At 38.2% G+C, this 17769-nt stretch overlaps 1 protein-coding gene across 3 annotated transcripts in view; it reads right to left on the reverse strand.

Annotated features, from left to right (window-relative positions):
- RBM47 (RNA binding motif protein 47) overlaps positions 1 to 17769 on the reverse strand; it is a 163788-nt gene that overhangs the window by 31923 nt on the left and 114096 nt on the right. For all 3 annotated transcript variants that reach the window (XM_067735817.1, XM_067735815.1, XM_067735814.1), the window contains exon 3: positions 4601 to 4724. The gene's annotated coding sequence lies outside the window, so the exon portion shown is untranslated. The remainder of the gene's footprint in view (positions 1 to 4600; positions 4725 to 17769) is intronic.

A 17769-nucleotide genomic window follows, 5' to 3' on the forward strand; every position in this document is an offset into this window, starting at 1 on the left:
TGACCAAGCAATCCCACTATTGGGCATATACCCTGAGAAAACCATAATTCAAAAAGAGTCATGTACCACAATGTTCACTGCACCTCTGCTGTTCTTTTATTGGGGATTTCATCAAGCATGTTTGCATCAAAATGCTTGCTGATCCTGGCCACTGCCTCACAGCTCTCACTGCTATATCCTAGTTATAAGAGCTGAGCCTGCTGGGCTGTTAGTTTCCCAATTGCTTCAGCTTTCTCTCATCTGTCTGTTGGGAAACCACCAAAGCCTACACGAGAAAGAAAAGTGAGTGAGGATGAGCATACATGTGAATATGTGTGCCAGTTGCTTAACTGACACACACCTTCACGGAGACATGATGGGATTGAAAAGTACCTCTTTAGAAGGAAGCCTGGCCCTTACCATACACCATATACAAAAACTGACTCACAGTGGATCAAAGACCTAAATGTAAGAGCTAAACCTGTAAAACTCTTAGAAGAAAATATAGAGGAAAAACTGCATGACATTGGATTTGGCATTGATTTCTATGACACCAAAAGCACAGGCAACAAAAGAAAAAAATGGATAAATTGGGCTACATCAAAACGAAAACTTTCGTGAATCAAAGAACACTGTAAGCAGAATGAAAAGGCAACCCGTGGAACAGGAGAAAATAATTTCTCAAAATATTAAGGAATTAATATGCAGAGTATACAAAGAACTCCTACAGTTCAACAATAAAAAAGCAAGCCAACAAATTTAAAAATTGGCGAAGGGCTAAATAGGCAGTTCTCCAAAGATGATACACAAATAGCTAATAAGCATAAGATGCTCAACATCACTAATCATTAGGAAGATACAAATCAAAACCACAGTAATATACCACTTCATACCTGTTGGGATGTCTATGATTTAAAACAAAACAGAAATAAGTGTTGGCAGGAATGTGGAGAAATTGGAACCCTTGTGCATTGTTGGTGGGAATACAAAATGGTGCAGCTGCTGTGGAAAACAGTATGGTAGATCCTCAAAAACTTAAACATAGAATTACCACATGATCCACCTGTTCCACTACTGCGTTTATACTCACAAGAATTGAAAACAGGGATTCAAACAGATATTAGTACCACCCATGATCACAGCAGTATTATTCACATAGCCCAAAGGTGGAAATAACCCATATGTTCATCAATGCGTGAATGGATAAACAAAATGTAGTATATATACAAAATAGAAAATTATTCAGCCTTATAAAGGCAGGAAATTCTGGCACATGCTACAACATGGATGAACCATGAAAATATTATGCTAAGTGAAACATGCCAGACCCATAAGGACAAATATTGTATAATTCCTCTTATATGAGATACCTGGAATAGTCAAATTTATAGAGACAGAAAATAGTGTGGTGGTTGCCAGGAGCTGGGGGGAGGGAGGAATGGAGAGTTATTGTTTAATGGGTACAAAGTTTCAGTACAGGAAGATGAGAAAGTTCTAGAGATGGATGGTGGTGATATTTGCACAACAATGGGAATGTATTTAATGTCTCTGAACTGTACACCTAAAAATGGTTAAAATGGTCAATTATGTTATGCATATTTTACCACAAAAAAAAAAAAGAGTCATGGAAAACCAGCAGAGTTAATATATGGAATGAAAGGGAGGAAGGAATGCAAATCTTTAAGAGAAAATGGGAAAATGATTAGACAAATGATGTTCTAGGTTTTGCAGCATTTTTCTTCATATTTACGATTCAAATTGCAAAGAGAGGCAAATGATCAATATATTGGCTTTTCAACTGAGACTTTTCAAGTGTGTGAAATCTAGTCAAAACGTGTCCTTGTTCCAAGATTAAGATTAGAGCTAGTCTGAGGTATTATTACAATTCCTTCATGCTTTTAGATTTTGGAAGTTGTTCCAACATATACGTAACTTTTTTTTCTGAGTACAAAACAAACCGGTATTACAAAGTGGCACAAAATCTGAGTAGAAAGGAATCCAGCAAATATTTATGAAGTATCTACTGTGTGTTAAAATGCAAGGGACAGTCTGCTTCAAAGAGAGAGCAATGGCCAGTGGCAGACTTTCTTGCCAAAGTTTGGCCCAGTCTCCCTGACATTACTCAGTGTATCTCAGTAGTTGAGTCAGACAATTTTAACATTCCTGGTGGATGTAAGTGGTAATGGCGAAGGATAGCTAAATATTCATAAGCTTATTTACTCCTTAAACCTGTTTGGTGTGTTCCAAAGTTTGAAAATCTGATTAAAATTCATGAACAGTACCAGTACTAGGACAGACTTTCAGTGTATGGGTGGTGAGGATGACCATTAGACAGAACTCATCTGTAGAAACGATCACTTTAAAATCCTAGTCATGACTCTCCAAATTTCTGTGAAGCCCACTGACATCCCTTTGCTTTGGGGGTCCTCGGCCTTTGCTATTTTATCTATTACTTATGAATTATAGATGTTAGAGCTAAAAGAAACCTTAGAGGCCATCTTGAAGGATTTTCCTATTACTTTACTTTTACATTTTAAAATATGATTAACTTGAAATTTTTTCCTAGTATTTAACGCAGGGAAACTTTTTTCTCCTAAAGAACTGGTGTGCTTTCACTGTGGGATAATGGAAATTATACAACACATCATGTTGTTCAAAGTTTAGATATCTTTAATTGCTGTTTTCACTACTTTGTGTACTCACATATTTTTACTAAAAACCACCTCAGACACTCTTTAGATATAGACAAATTGAACCTCTCACTTTAAAGAAGAAGAAGCAGGTCTTGAGAAGTTAAGTGACCTATCCAAGGTTAAGTATTTTTGTTTGTTGTTTGTCTGGACTCACCAACTGAATTAAGCTTCTCGTAGACAAAGAAAAGCTCTTTTGTTCCCCGGAAGCACACAGTACAGAAATGAACACAAGCAGTCGTAATGAATGCCAAGTGAATGAATGCAAGCCTCATAGGTGCTTTCCCCCATGAACAGATCTGAGAGATCAAGGTGGATGCAGTGTCGATTGGATGATACTGTCTTCTACTTCAGAGACCTGGTGTTGGTTAAGGCTGGGCTGGGCCAGGGGGAGGGAACAGGTTTATACTTCCTGAGCTTCTGTAGAAATATTTATAATTTTACATCTTCTCAACGTGATAGAATTCAATCTGTACATGTGTGTAGTGGTATGAACATTGTCATATATAATAGGTGGGGATGGGAAGGCAAATATAATTGGGTACATTTCTGGAGGATAGTTTGACAACATCAAGAGCTTTACGGTAGTCATTAAAAGCAGTTCCTTCTCATTAATTCCATTTATAGAAATTTACCCCAAGAAAATAATTGGAGACATGAGTAAAATTTATAGTCAGGCATGTTCACTACTGTGGTATTTATAGCATAATGTAATGAACATAATAGCATGTATTTATATGTGATGTAACAAACAATGTTCAGCAGTATGGAAATGGCTATAAAAATTCCAGCACAGTTGTAGGCTAGAATACTTATTTCATGTTCTCAACTCTGTTAACCTTGTTAAAAAATATTTTAGAATATATATGAAAATTTTTTAAAAACTTTAAAAGGACTAAATATACTATAATGTTAACTGTGGTTACCTTTCGATTGTGGGATTATAAATAATTTTATGTTATTCTTTAATTTCCAAGTTTCCTTTAATTAATATGCTTTCAGAAAAAGAAAAAAAAATATATAGAAAAAAATAAATATAATTAAAACAATTAAATATATATAATTAAAACAATTTTAGCTCTCTGAGTCCCTGAATCCAGAATCCAGCCTAGAGGATATGAAAAGGGACTTCGGCGGGGCATGGGGAGTTGCTGGGCAATCAGTGTCACCAGTAGCCCCTCCCTAACACACAGGGATCTACAGCCTCTACCTTTCAAAGCTAAGTGAGGGCCATTTCTGTGGCCGGGAGGGCTGCCCATCCAAGGTTCTGGGTGAAGCTGATACGAGCAGCTTCTTTCTTCTGTGCCCCCATCCCTGCCACAGCATACATAGGATTATCACCCACCGAATAATAATACCTTCTGTCTGTGGAGAATTATATAGTTGTCACAGTATATTTACATATGTTGTAATTCATTGGATTGCCATGATTTGGAGAGTCTAACATAACAGTAGTTATTTTTACCTTATATGACAGGTGAGGAAACAGAAATTAGAGAAGGCACAAGGATTGTTCGAGAACACACCAGTATCTTCTATAGCTTGTACAAAGGACCCTTCCTTGCATCCAAAATTTCGAAAGACAACTCTGATTGAAATACCCTTGATCTTTTTTTTTTTTTTTTTTTTGTGAGGGAGACATTTATAAGCAATGCACATTTTTCCTTAATTCCTAAGGTGCTCACATATCAGCAGCAGTAGTTTTTCCTCTTGGGCCACAAAGATGTAAACAACAAAGAAATAAGGATTTTATATTGTCGGTTCAAAATGACTTACCAAATGACTTATCAAGTTCTATGTACTACTAACGTTGCGACATAAACATACACCAGGTACACATTGTCTATACAGCAGACATCTTGGTTCATAAGAATGAAAATTTAATGTTTTCCTTAAGTGAAGAAGAAAAGGACACCAGCGGGTGTACTTACCAAAAACCACCAATTTGATTTGTCTGGTCCTTTACACAATGTTGAATACGAATATGCAAGGAGATTCAGGCAGCTTCCTTGGGATTTCTCAGTTCAATTTGTGGAGCGCCCTTTGAGGCAAATCCTAAGAGGTAAAAAAAAAAAATTGCTAGGAATGTTTTCTATTTGAATATAATTTTCGTATGTGCATTACGAATTTGGGGCCATTTTCTTCAAAAAATGAATTACTATTACTAATTAACATAGTCTCTACAAACCAAGAAATGCAACCCTTTATTCCTCCTTCTATCCTTGAAAAGACAGGGAACAGTAATAAGAAAATAACCAATTTCTTCCTTTGTTTTATTTTCCCCTCTGTCTCATTTATCCGTACCCCACCCCGCCACGGACTCCAAAATGCACAACACAATGTTTAGGAATGAATACACATGTAGCTTATATTTTATGCTTATAGATTCACAAAAAGAAGAGGTGGTGCTCTTTACAGAGATGATACTATCTAGCTCATGGACTCCCCCTGCCCCATCTGGGGGCTTATGCCACACATCACTGTGGATCATCACATTCTTGCCTGCAGAATCCAAAGAGGGTCTCAAAAACCACTGAAACAAGCGCTCCAGCCAACCACTACCAACTGATTAGAAGTGGTATAAAAGCAACTTGTTATTCTGCCCTAAAATGAAGAGTTAAGACTCTTCTGAGAATGTTCTTTGCATGGACTACTATAAAAAGTAGGATTTGGGATCCTAGGATAATCTTAAAAATCATGATATAGAAAACATTCAGATTATGAAACTTAAGTTCAAGATAAGGGTATTTTGGATGAGACGTTAAAATATATCCTAAGCACAAAATTTTTACCTGTATTTCACATCTGAAAATATAATCTACCAAACTTCAGGAATATTCTCTCCTCACTATGGAGAGCCCTCATTAAGCCATCTGAAGATCCAGATGACTTCCACGATTCAATATGGCACAGTGGCTGCAACACCAGACTCGGAGCACCTAGAAGACTGGGATTTTAACTCTAGCTCTGCCATGCCTTGTTCTGTGTTCTCAGGCAAATTATTTTACCTGGCTGAGCCAAAGTTTGCTCCCCTGAAGAAATAAAAGAGTTGGATTACCAGTAGTTTTCCAACTGGTTTTTTACTATTTGTTTTGTTTTCCTTCGTTTTTTTAGGTGTACCGTCCTTTCTTCCACCAAAAATTTACCTAGATGCAGAAACAAACTAATAAAACAGGAGCTGGCTCAACTGGTGGTTGGGGATGATATGGGGAAGCATCTCCACCCATTCTGCTCCATCATCCACGGGGGCTGTATGGAAACACCATAGGATCTTTAGGACCACAGAGCACAATTTGGAACCTGCCAATTAAATGGCCTCTAGGGACTTCCCTGGCAGTCCAGTGGATAAGACTCCGTGCTCCCAATGCAGGGGGCCTTGGTTCGATCCCTGGTCGGGGAACTAGATCCCACATGCATGCCTAAACTAAGAGTCTGCATGCCGCAACTAAGAAGCCCGCATGTCGCAACTAAGAAGCCCGCATGCTGCAAGGAAGATCCCGTGTGCTACAACTAAAACCCGGTGCAGCCAAAATAAATAAATAAATAAACAAACAAATAAATAAATGGCTTCTAAAGTCAGTTACAGCTCCAAAATTATTCTGCCATAACTATCTCTATAATGCAATGACTGGCAAGGCGTTCGATGGGATTCATAACTTTATGGGAACACAAGCAATAAAACTAAATCAGGGCTTCCCTGGTGGCGCAGTGGTTAAGAATCCGCCTGCCAATGCAGGGGATACGGGTTCGAGGCCTGGTCTGGGAAGATCCCACATGTCGTGGAGCGGAGCAACTAAGCCCATGTGCCAGAACTACTGAGCCTGCGCTCTACAGCCTGCAAGCCACAACTACTAAGCCCACATGCCACAAATACTGAGGCCGCACGCCTAGAGCCCATGCTCCGCAACAAGAGAAGCCACTGCAATGAGAAGCCCGAGCACCACAAAAAGGAGTAGCCTCCGCTCGCCGCAACTAGAGAAAGCCCACGCGCAGCAACGAAGACCCAATGAAGCCAAAAGTAAATAAATTTAAAAAGTTAAAAAAACAAAAAACTAAATCATACTCCAATAAAGATTTTTTAAAAAGTAACTAAATCATGAGCTGGCTTTAATCCTTATTATCAATGATCTACTAAAAAAAAAAAAGCCACACCCTCAAATAAATCATAGAGTAATTGCTGTTAAACTCTGTACATCTCAAAGCATATAATCCTCACCCTCGTCTGTGAGGTCGATTTTCTAAATGCTACATCCTGGATAATACCTAATGATCAGCATCACAGTGTTTCATAAATAAAAATAAATGTGCAAATTACACAAGCCGTGTCCTGAAATTAATTCTACCCTGTCAAGGCAACAGAATAAAATGTAGACTCCTGCACTATTCATTTACTAGTTAAGTGAATCCAGACAAATTTATTCAACTTTTCTGAGCCTCAGTCTCCACATCCATAAAGTGGAGCTAATTCCTTGCAGGACTGCACGGAGAACAGAGAAAATACTTGTAAAGCACCATTCCTGGCACATATTTGTGCAGAACTGTAAGTTTTCTCTCTATAATGGCAAATTTTTTCCTTTGAGAAATAATATCATGGTAATGGACACTCTATGAATTGGAAGCAAATTATTAATATATAAATGAAATTATAGGTTTTATATGGTTTTGTGCTAAATCTTAATGATGGGAAGAAGAATTATTCAAGTGCCTTTCACAGCTATTCAAGTAACAGAAAACTTCCCCCAAATAAAACACTTCGGACTATTTGTTTCCAGAAAAATCCGATTTTCCAGAATGGCTCCAAACATAACCCATTTCATAAATACTTTAATATTATTTTGTCATAAAAATCTTCAAGCGAAACCCACATGCTACTTTCTTCCCGTGGCTTCACACTCCTCCTGACACAAAATTGGGTGTCTCGGGGCACCCTGTTTGAGAAGTCGATCTCTAGTACAAATCCTCCGTTTTACTGTGGAAGAAACTGTCTTACTGAAGGTCATGTAAAATTTGTGGGGCAGTTCTTAGAGAAAAGAATTATTTCCAGGCATAAACTGGGTTAATTAATTCATTCCAACCCCTCACGCATTCCTTGTTGTATGAAAAAGCTATGGATATTGTCCATTATATCATGAAGTCTTTAGGAAGATCAACTGGGGAAATTTTCTTAGATTCCAGTAGAAGAAAAAGCTGTTCTGAGCAGAACACTGGTTTGTTTTCAATTTTTCAGGCATGTGAATCTTGAGAGTTACTCATGGGTCCTTCTTCAACAAATGGTGGGATCTGAGGGCAATCGTTTGTTGGACTTATGACGCCTGTGGCATCATCTTAATTTGCCTACCCTGATTTTTTTACCCTCTCTTCTTTATTTTGTCTACCATATGTATTTTTGAAAGCAGTTCAAATCCACTTTTGCAATGAGGCAGGGTGTAAATAAGTATGTGAAATTAATAAATGTATTGTTTCCCAAAGGATGTTCCAATCTAATATCAAGTTCCATGTCACACTCTGCTTCTCTCAACTCTCACGCATAAACCGAGGCTAAAAATAACTTTCTCACCCTGACTCCTCCACCAACAAATGAGAATTCTGTTTCTTAAAAACAAATCCTGGGCTTCCCTGGTGGCTCAGTGGTTGAGAGTCCGCCTGCCGAAGCAGGGGACACGGGTTCGTGCCCCGGTCCGGGAAGACCCCACATGCAGCGGAGCGGCTGGGCCTGTGAGCCATGGCCGCTGAGCCTGCGCGTCCGGAGCCTGTGCTCCGCAACGGGAGAGGCCACAACAGTGAGAGGCCTGCGTACCGCAAAAAAATAAAAAATAAAAAAAAATAAATCCTTTCTAAAGATAAACCAGTTGCCCACACCCAGGGACGCTAGGACACGGGCCTAAAGCTACCAGGAGACTACCAGGGCAACAGTCTAGTAACAGAGTTCTGGTTCTCGCTCTGCCACCAGCAGTGTGAGACCACCCGTATGCCACTCAGCTTTTTGGCCTCAGCATCCTCACCGGTATAATGAAGCTGCTATTAACACCACATGTGAGAGTTGTTACAAGGATAAAATGAGACACTACATTTGAACGCATCGTGTAAACTGCCAACCATCAACTCCGGCCTGGATGCCTGCAGTAGTATCCCAGCTGACTTCACCCATCCACTCTTGCCTGCTGCAATCAATCTGGCTCTCAAGACAGGCTAAGTGACCTTTTAAAAACACACAATTCGATCATGTCACCCTCCTGCTTAAACCTCTACACTCTCTTCCACTGCCCTTAGAATAAAATCAGTATCCCTAGTAAGGTGTATAAGGAAGACTGGCTGCTCCCTCCAGCCTCATCTTGTGTCACTTCCCCCTTAACACTTGCTGTTCCCAGTGCCTTAAACCCTCACCAATGCTCCTACCTAGACAGCTTGTTCTCATCCTTACACGTCACTCCTCAGAGGTCATCCCTGGAGCCCCTCAAAACATTCCTGAAACATCATATAATCCCTCACAGCACTTCTCATACACTGGCTTGAACCTCATGAAATTGCTGTTTGGGGGGGACAAAAATGGTAGAATATGGGCAACTTTATATGGTTTAATCTTACAGTAGTTGGTATAATAGCAGTCTTCTCCAGGCAATTGTAAACTTGCCCGGGGCAGAATCTAGATCTGACTCATTACTATAATCCCAGTGTCCCACACACAATCCTAGCACAGGAGTAGGTGCTTCATACTTTAATTAGTGTGAGGAATTGTTACTACTTTTTTAATGCTAAGCACATAATTTATATATTGTCATTGGTAGTATCACGTTTTTATTCAGATGCCACTTCTGTGTTGCATAGGAACAAAATGAAGAAATAGAACACAGAAAATCACCTTTTTAAGATTTTCATTTCTGGTGTTTCTGGAAAGAAAGAATGAATTCTAGTAAGTATAATGCATATCATCGGGGATAGAATTTAGCCCACTGGTATGGTATCATTTATGGATTTTTTTTCTTTTTTAACTCAAATGTTTCTCACCAAAGGGCAGAAGGAAAACAACTCTCAAAGGAAACCAGATGATTTGGTTTCATCTTTTTTTACAGTTTTTGCCACGTGACAGCAAATCAATTAGGGGGGAAAACTAGCATACAGAAGAGTGCTAGACTTGAAACCAAGGAATTTAAAAATACGCTTCCCCATGATATTCAAAAAGAATGCATCTAAAACATTCCCAGATCGCCTTACCCAACTATGCCTTATCTTGTGTCCCTCCTGAATTGAACAGAGGAAAGACCAAGTCTAAACAAGTTGGGATGATGTACAGGGTAGGGAAGGCTTGTGCACAAAGCATGTAACTTAATAATATTAATAACAGCTAATATTCACAGAGTACTTATTAGGCACCAGGCACCGTGCTAAGCATTTCGTGTACCCTGTCTTATTTAATCATTACTACAACCCCACAAAGCAAATTCTATGGTTATACTCATCCTGGAGATGAGGGAACTAAACAGAAGGAGGCTGCCCATTTGCTCAGGTCCTTTAACAGTAAATGATGAAGCTGGGATTCAACCCCAGGAGGTCTGAGACCAGAATCTGTGCTCTTAATTATTCTGCTCTATGGAAGAATCCGATTGCTTCTACACCCCAGTCTGGAAGAGTGGAAAACTAAAATTTGTGTTATAACAAAAGTGACAAATTACTCTATATGTATTTATATTGCAGCTTCAGAGTCATTTATGAGCAGTCAAAACTGTGAGTGGCAAACCCATGGATTTTCAAGGCCCAACACCTAAGAATTTTTTGAAGCGTCTCAATATTCAACTTTAAACAGTAAAAGATATTCTCAACTTGGGTTAGAAATAAAGATAGGAGTTTAACTTTTTGGATGAAAAGTAGAGAATGTTAGATACTCATAAATATCATGAGCTCAGAAATACCTCATTACCCAATTTGTTCCCTAGATTCTTGAAAAGCTGGCATATTTGGGGAAGTTTTTGAGAAATCAGAGACCCCATGAAAGGAGTAAACAGAGCCTGCAATTTCACTTTCTACGGTTGTCAATAATCTCTAGTCAGATCTTTCTTGCTAACATTTAATAAAATAATCTACCTCTTTTAGTAGCAAAGAAAACAAACACGCTAACATTCACATCAGAGAAATTATTTTTAAAATTAACGCAAGTTACTAATTCTTTACGTACGATTCACAGGTGGTGGTTATTGATATATCACTACCCAGCCCCCCTCCATCTTTGTGCATTGACATTTGACCCTTTTTATAATGTGCACCTTGTACCAGTGAAACCTAAGGCACCAGCTAGTTACTCATTAAACCTGGGTGCCAAGGGCTGACTTGTACAAATTATGCTGTTAACTGCCCAGCCTGGCCTGTGTGCAGAAGTGGAAAAAGCAATCATCATAGCTGTGAAATTCTGTCATATCGGCAGAACTGAACTACAAATTGCAGCAATTCGTGCCTGACCTCTGATCTGTGAAGTTAGTCTAAACCTTTGAACCTCAGCTTGGAATTGAGAAACAGCATTTACTTGTACCAGAGAAGATGGCTGCTGTGAATAGTTAACTCCGTGACTGGTTCTTGATCTACATCCACCTCCCCCAAAGAGTCAACCACAGCAAGAGACTTAGGAGGGAGATCTCGAGAGTAGACTTCTCATAAGGCGGCATTATGAACAAGTCTAATATAAGTAGAAAATTTCAGGATGCAAGTCTTTTAAAGGAGCATATAAAAATAATTTTTGAAAAGGGGAGAATCTGAGATAACTGAAATCACTGGGCATTTATACCTAGGGATAATGTGCACTAAAAAAATTCTCTTTACAAGTTAAACAAAAATAGAGTTTTAACTAAACACTAAAATTAACTCTGCTCAATATTCTGCACCGACCTAAATGAGAAAAGAATTTGCAAAAGAACAGATACATGTATAACTGAATCATTTTGCTGTACACCTGAAACTGACACGACGTTGTTAATCAACTATAATCCAATATAAAATAAAAATTAAAAAAAAATTTTACCAGATGGTACCATCTCTCATATTATATTTTTAAACAAATACATTATCTAATTTCTGTTAGAAATTTACAGCTTTTAAATTTATAGCTTTTAAAGCCCATATTAAGACATTTCCGGGAAAAAGCAATCATGGGAAACCAGTTAAACTTTTCTTTGAACTCAAACTTACCTTCTGATACTAAACATTAGATGTAGGCTAATGAATAAGTATAATAATATATGTTTTTTTAATGTATACATTTTGTCGCAACATTGATTCATCATACTTTATTCATAATGAAGAGGGTTTTTCTTTTCAGGATTAGCTTCAAATGCTATCCAAATCGCTCCATTTCCAGGTAGAAAGAAGCGAATAAAGATTCTTTATCTCTGGTTTCTTTGAGTTAATATTAGAACAAATCTAAACAGCACATAAATTATAACTAAACTATTCGTTCTAATAAAAGTGAAACTAATTTATGTAGTCTTTAAACTATGTAGTCTTTAAACTAATTTATGTAGTCTTTAGTTTAAAGACTACATAAACTAATTTATGTAGTCTTTAAACTAATTTATGTAGTCTTTAAAGTATATAAACCTACACTTAACTAATTCCATTTTATAAAGTTTACTATTGGTTTGAAAAAATGATTGATACAAGAGAGTCTATATCTTATACCAGCACTTTATTCAGAGGAAAAGTCATTATCACTAACTTCTGTGCAGTAACTCTCAAGAGCTAATTCCATTAATTTCTCATTTTTCCTTACCACATGTCACTTAAAATTTCTTCTTTAACGACTGACTCTGAAATGACTTTGGAAAATAAATGTGGACATTATTGATAAATTCCTGCTTTTTGTCTCATAATTAAAATAGCAGCAATCTATGAAAACATGACTTTTTTTTCCCACCTAGTTTTTTCAAGTTTGTTAAAGTGAAGAGATGCTAGACAAACTAATTTAAAAAAAAAAATGTTCTTAGCTTAGGAATTTCGGTTTTGCTGCTGGTAAGACAAACTGTGCAGCATTTGAAATTCTCACAAACTTCCTTTTTTTTCTTTCTTTTTTTTTTTGCCTTCGGTTAAAAACAAAACAGATCATTTGTTTATTCTACGTGATCTAAACTACTTTAACCAACTCCTCTCTTCCAATTACAACAAATAAGGTGTTCCCTACCTTTCCAGTCTTGAAATCTGGATGCAACAGGCTAATGGTAACAAAAGCTTTCCTTAAGCAAACTTCGCTCCTGATCCAGGAACTGCGTAACTCTGTTATACATGGCACACCTCTCCTCATTGGTCAATGAGCTTTGGCCACTTAAAGGCCTTGGGAGTCATTTGCTAAGGGCACCTGAAATGAACTTGAGTGGGTGGTACAGAAAGAAGGGAGGTGTTAAAATTGCCAGATACAAAACGCTCAACAGCAGCCTGAAAATTTGATAGCAAACCTACTGTAACAAATGGATCTGGGGAAGACCCAAGAAGACAAAAGCTCTGACATTTCATAGAGAAGGAAATTTAACTGAAATATTTTATTCATACACCAATACTGACTAAAAGGAAACAAATGATTTTTTAAATTCACCTTCCTAGAAACAAGATGGATGTCCACTACATTGTTCTGCTTGCTGTAGACAAAGAAAACAGTAATTCTTACTTCACTTGAGTTGTTGAGTTCTAAACACTTTATATATGAACACACATAGAAAGTGCTTAGAAAACTTCCTGGCATACAGAAAGTACTCAAAAAATACTACTATGATCTCTTAGAAATGTTCTATTTTTAGCAAATATTGGTTTTTTTTCTTTTCATTGTATCTGGGGTAGGTAACTTGGAGTGAGTGTCCTTCATCTTTTCTACTAATCAGTACCAATAATTGGGTTTATGATAAGCCTGGCAGAAAAAAGATAGAGGCAAAAATTATATAAGAACTAAACCCTCATTTTTTTTACTTCATCCATTTGGAACTGGAAATGGATTTATTGGTAACAGGCAGAGAAAAACAGAAGGGACAGAGAAAGAAAAAGGAGTGGTAAAACATGATTCATGCATAATAAAAACAGTCCGTACATAACAATGGATCAGCAGGACCTGAAGCACTTAAGCAGAGTAAATACACTCCTCTTCAAGCAGTGAAGAGATGGAACCCACTCTGGGGGTTGAGTTTGTCAGTTCAGGCAGCTGGGAGACGAGGGGAGAAGGGACCAGAAGATGGGCTGGAGGAGGGTCCCTGAAAGCTAACCTGTGACATCTGGGACCACCTGAACCAGGATTAACATGAGCTCCACAGCGTTCAAAGAGAGGAACAAATCTGAAACTCTTCCTAAAACAAACATTTCAAACTTGTGACCTCAAGTTTTCCCTTAGTTGTTATTCTGTAATTGCGAACCTTATTAAATCCCATAAACTTTAGCAATTTGAAGTAGCCAGGATGGGAAGTAAAAAGGCCAGAGTGACAAGAAAGTTTTAAATCTGTTTATCTACCTATATTTTTTTAAGAGAAACAGTTTTATTACTCCCAAATGAAATAATCTAAAGCTATCAGTAGTGACAAGAAAATTATCAGCAGGTTACTTAGTAAAGGGTCAAAATCCAGAACAAGTCTAAGATTATAATCATGTTAAATATTGTATAAAACTAAATTGCCAGGTTCTGATGAAAGGAAAATGGAAGCAATTTTTCAACGATACTAAGGCAGTGTTTCCAAAAAACTATCGACTTTAGACTAAATTCCTTTTGACTACAAAAGGAACCCAGAAAATCTGCCTTGTATATAAGAGTAATTGAGTATATTATATAAGAATTTTTATCAATTCTGGATGTGTGACATGCTTTAAGCATTAGGAAGAATATTTTTGGTTTGGAGGTTTGGTGTATGAATGGGTGTCGGTCAAGTGGGTGACAGAGAGAGAGAGAGATAGAGTGTGTGTGTGTGTTTGTTTATGTGTGAATTCTTATACCAACCATTACCAAGAATGCAAAAACATAGGAAACAAACCAACTCAGGATGATAAATTTTAAGAGTAAGGTGGTAAGGACAGGGCAGCTTTTCACTGGATATCTAAAAGCAATCATTAAAACTACCGCCTGCCCTAAACAAAAATGAGCAACTTCTCCCTACTTTTGCTTTGAACAGAGTTAATTTAAAAAATACATATATGGCACACAGATATCTACGGTCTTGGCAAAAACAATGCACACAAGTTATTATAAATGCACACAATATAGACAAGTACACAAAAAAAGTAAAAGTCATCCCTTCTACTGGTAGTGACACTGACTCCTATTACATAGCCCTGGATGTAGGGAGATGTATCAGTATAAAAACTGTGTGTCAGTGGCATCAGAGTAGACACATGTTACATTTGCTGCCTTAACTTCTGATAGCTCTGGTGTGCCTTGGTCATCCCTGGAAGAGCATCCTTTGTTTTAACAAGGCAACTTTGTTTTTAGAGTGGACTGACAGCAGGCAAATCTGAGATCTGAGACAGTAGAGAGAAAAAAAAAAAATACAGGTGCAAAACAGAAGCTTGAGACAAGATGAGCTCTAAGGTAGATCTGGAAAAAGGAATAAGAAGATTCAGACAGGCCTGGGAGAAGAGAAATTGGAGCATGAGTGAAGACCTGGTAAGAAGCCAGGAAATTGTTATGTGGGCTATTTTAAATATAGGTAATATCTATTAAAGTCCCTTTTACATCCTACTAAGAGAACATTCTTTTTTATTTTCACTTACCTAAAGGCTTAAAGATATAGCCGATGTAAAGATCAAGTAAATGTGTGTTTGCTCTTTATTTAATAGCAGTATATAGTTTTCCAGAAGTAAATTTTACACTATGTATTTAGAATTTCAAAACCTTGCTGAAATTGGGCATTGTATTAATGCATGACTAAAGCATAAGAGGAAGAAACTGCACACACACACACACACACACACACACACACACACACACACACACTGAGGTACTAGTTTTCATCTGAAAAAGTGCCGATTACTGGCACTGATGCCATGTATCTGTACTGGTGGTGTCAGCAACAATTGTTGGTCATGACACTAACTAACCGACATTGGAAAAGTGAGTTCAAAGAGCTGAAGGCATGCAGGTGTACATATGAGAGTCCTCCTAAAGAATGTATGTGATAAACACAGAACCCACCAGAAGAATGGCAATATTATAAAAGGATTAACGCCTCCAAGACAGCTTTTGGTTTCCACATACACGCAACATATGCATGCCTTGGCCTCAGCTGCATGCGTTGTTAACATCCCTTTACCCGCCCTCTTCCACCACTACTTTAGACCAAAGAGTCTTTTTCTACTTTTATGTATTCTCTTTCGGTTAATTTGTTAAATATCCCATTAACGGTATCAACAGGAAGAATTAGATAATGGACATTGCCATACCTGGGCTGACGAGTTTATCGTATCTGGACATCAGAAAAGGATCTGAGGGCTTTCATTTAAAAATTTTAAACGTTATCTTCTCAACTGGTACAATTGCTTTAAAGAGTAAAATTATAATAACTAATATTTGTGTATTTCATTCACTCAATCAATATTATCAAGTACCTTCTAAGTGGCAGGCACTGTTCTAGGTACTGGGGCTATAACAGTAAGCAAAACAGACAAAAATCCCTGCCCTCGTGAACCCTATAATCTCATCGGGGGAGACAGACATTGAATGAATAGATCAGTAAAATATATAGTATGTTAGATTATGAAAGAGCTAAAGAGAAGAAACAGCAGGGAAGGAAAATGTGTGTGTGTGGCCAGAGCGGCGGGGGACCATCCTGCACGGTCCCTGTCTTACAAGGGAAAGTATATTTATTATTACTTATTATAAAAATTAAGCTTGGAATCCATTAGATGTCTAGTGGGATACACTCTTAAAGCATATACCTACCCTCATTTAAATCATATGTCAAGTACTTCCTGCTTACATAGTATAGCTATTTAACGTGGACACAGGCAAGGCAGCAGACATCTTAAATACAGTAGTAAGAGCCAGGTACATGGTATTACAGAAAGGAACCCAAGAGAGAATGAAGTGCTTTGGGATGATTGTTTTTTTGTTTTTTTGTTTTTGTGGTACGCGGGCCTCTCACTGTTGTGGCCTCTCCCGTTGCGGAGCACAGGCTCGGGATGTGCAGGCTCAACGGCCATGGCTCACGGGCCCAGCTGCTCCGCGGCATGTGGGATCTTCCCGGACCGGGGCACGAACCCATGTCCCCTGCATCGGCAGGCGGACTCTCAACCACTGCGCCACCAGGGAAGCCCCAGGGATGATTGTTTTGAAGTAAAACGAATTTTCCCCTCCTTTCTCAGGTTAGCAGGAACTTCAGAGGGTTTAAATTGGCCAGGCTGGGCTGCAGTGGGATCTCCTCTCACCCTTACCCTAGCTCACCCCCTTTGCCCCTATTTAATCACAGTCTTTAGGCTCACCCTTATTGGGGATATGCGGGACTGAGTCCCTACTTCTTGGAAATGTTCATCATGACAGGGAACACTGACTCAAGAAGAGAGAGGTGGGCGTGGATCAGATCTACTAACTTTTTTTTTCAGAATCTAGGGTTCCAGCATCAGCACTGCATGAGTTAATCCAGAAGCTTTACAATATTATATGTTAATTATGCCTACTACAGAGCTTGTCTCTAACTTCTCAAAGTGACAGAGAGATTTACCCAATAAATTAAAGTATAACCCTATGCCATATCCAACCAACTCCTTCCTTCCCAAGCTTTACTCAAGCCAGGGATACTTTTTTTTTTACTTTAAAATTTATATTTGTCACAAAAGCAGTCCTTCTAGTGCTCTCCACCTTCCTGTGTCACAGGCAGACATGAGGAGACCACAGACTTCAAGCACCCATGTTTATTACATACAACACTGACAAGGGTACATTTGGGGAAGCAGCCAATGAAGAGGCACAAAGCAGAATCATCACCTCAATTTCCTAACTTTTACTTAAACTCATCACCTCCATCTATAATAAAATCACTGTAGCTAACTTCTCTCTATAGCCCTTGTCAGATACAAGACACTGTTACTAAGTGCTTCACATATATTAACACATACATCCCTCATAAATATATCTTGCAGTAGGTACTAGTAATGT

Source organism: Pseudorca crassidens, chromosome 4 (assembly GCF_039906515.1).
Source record: "Pseudorca crassidens isolate mPseCra1 chromosome 4, mPseCra1.hap1, whole genome shotgun sequence".
NCBI lineage: Eukaryota > Metazoa > Chordata > Mammalia > Artiodactyla > Delphinidae > Pseudorca > Pseudorca crassidens.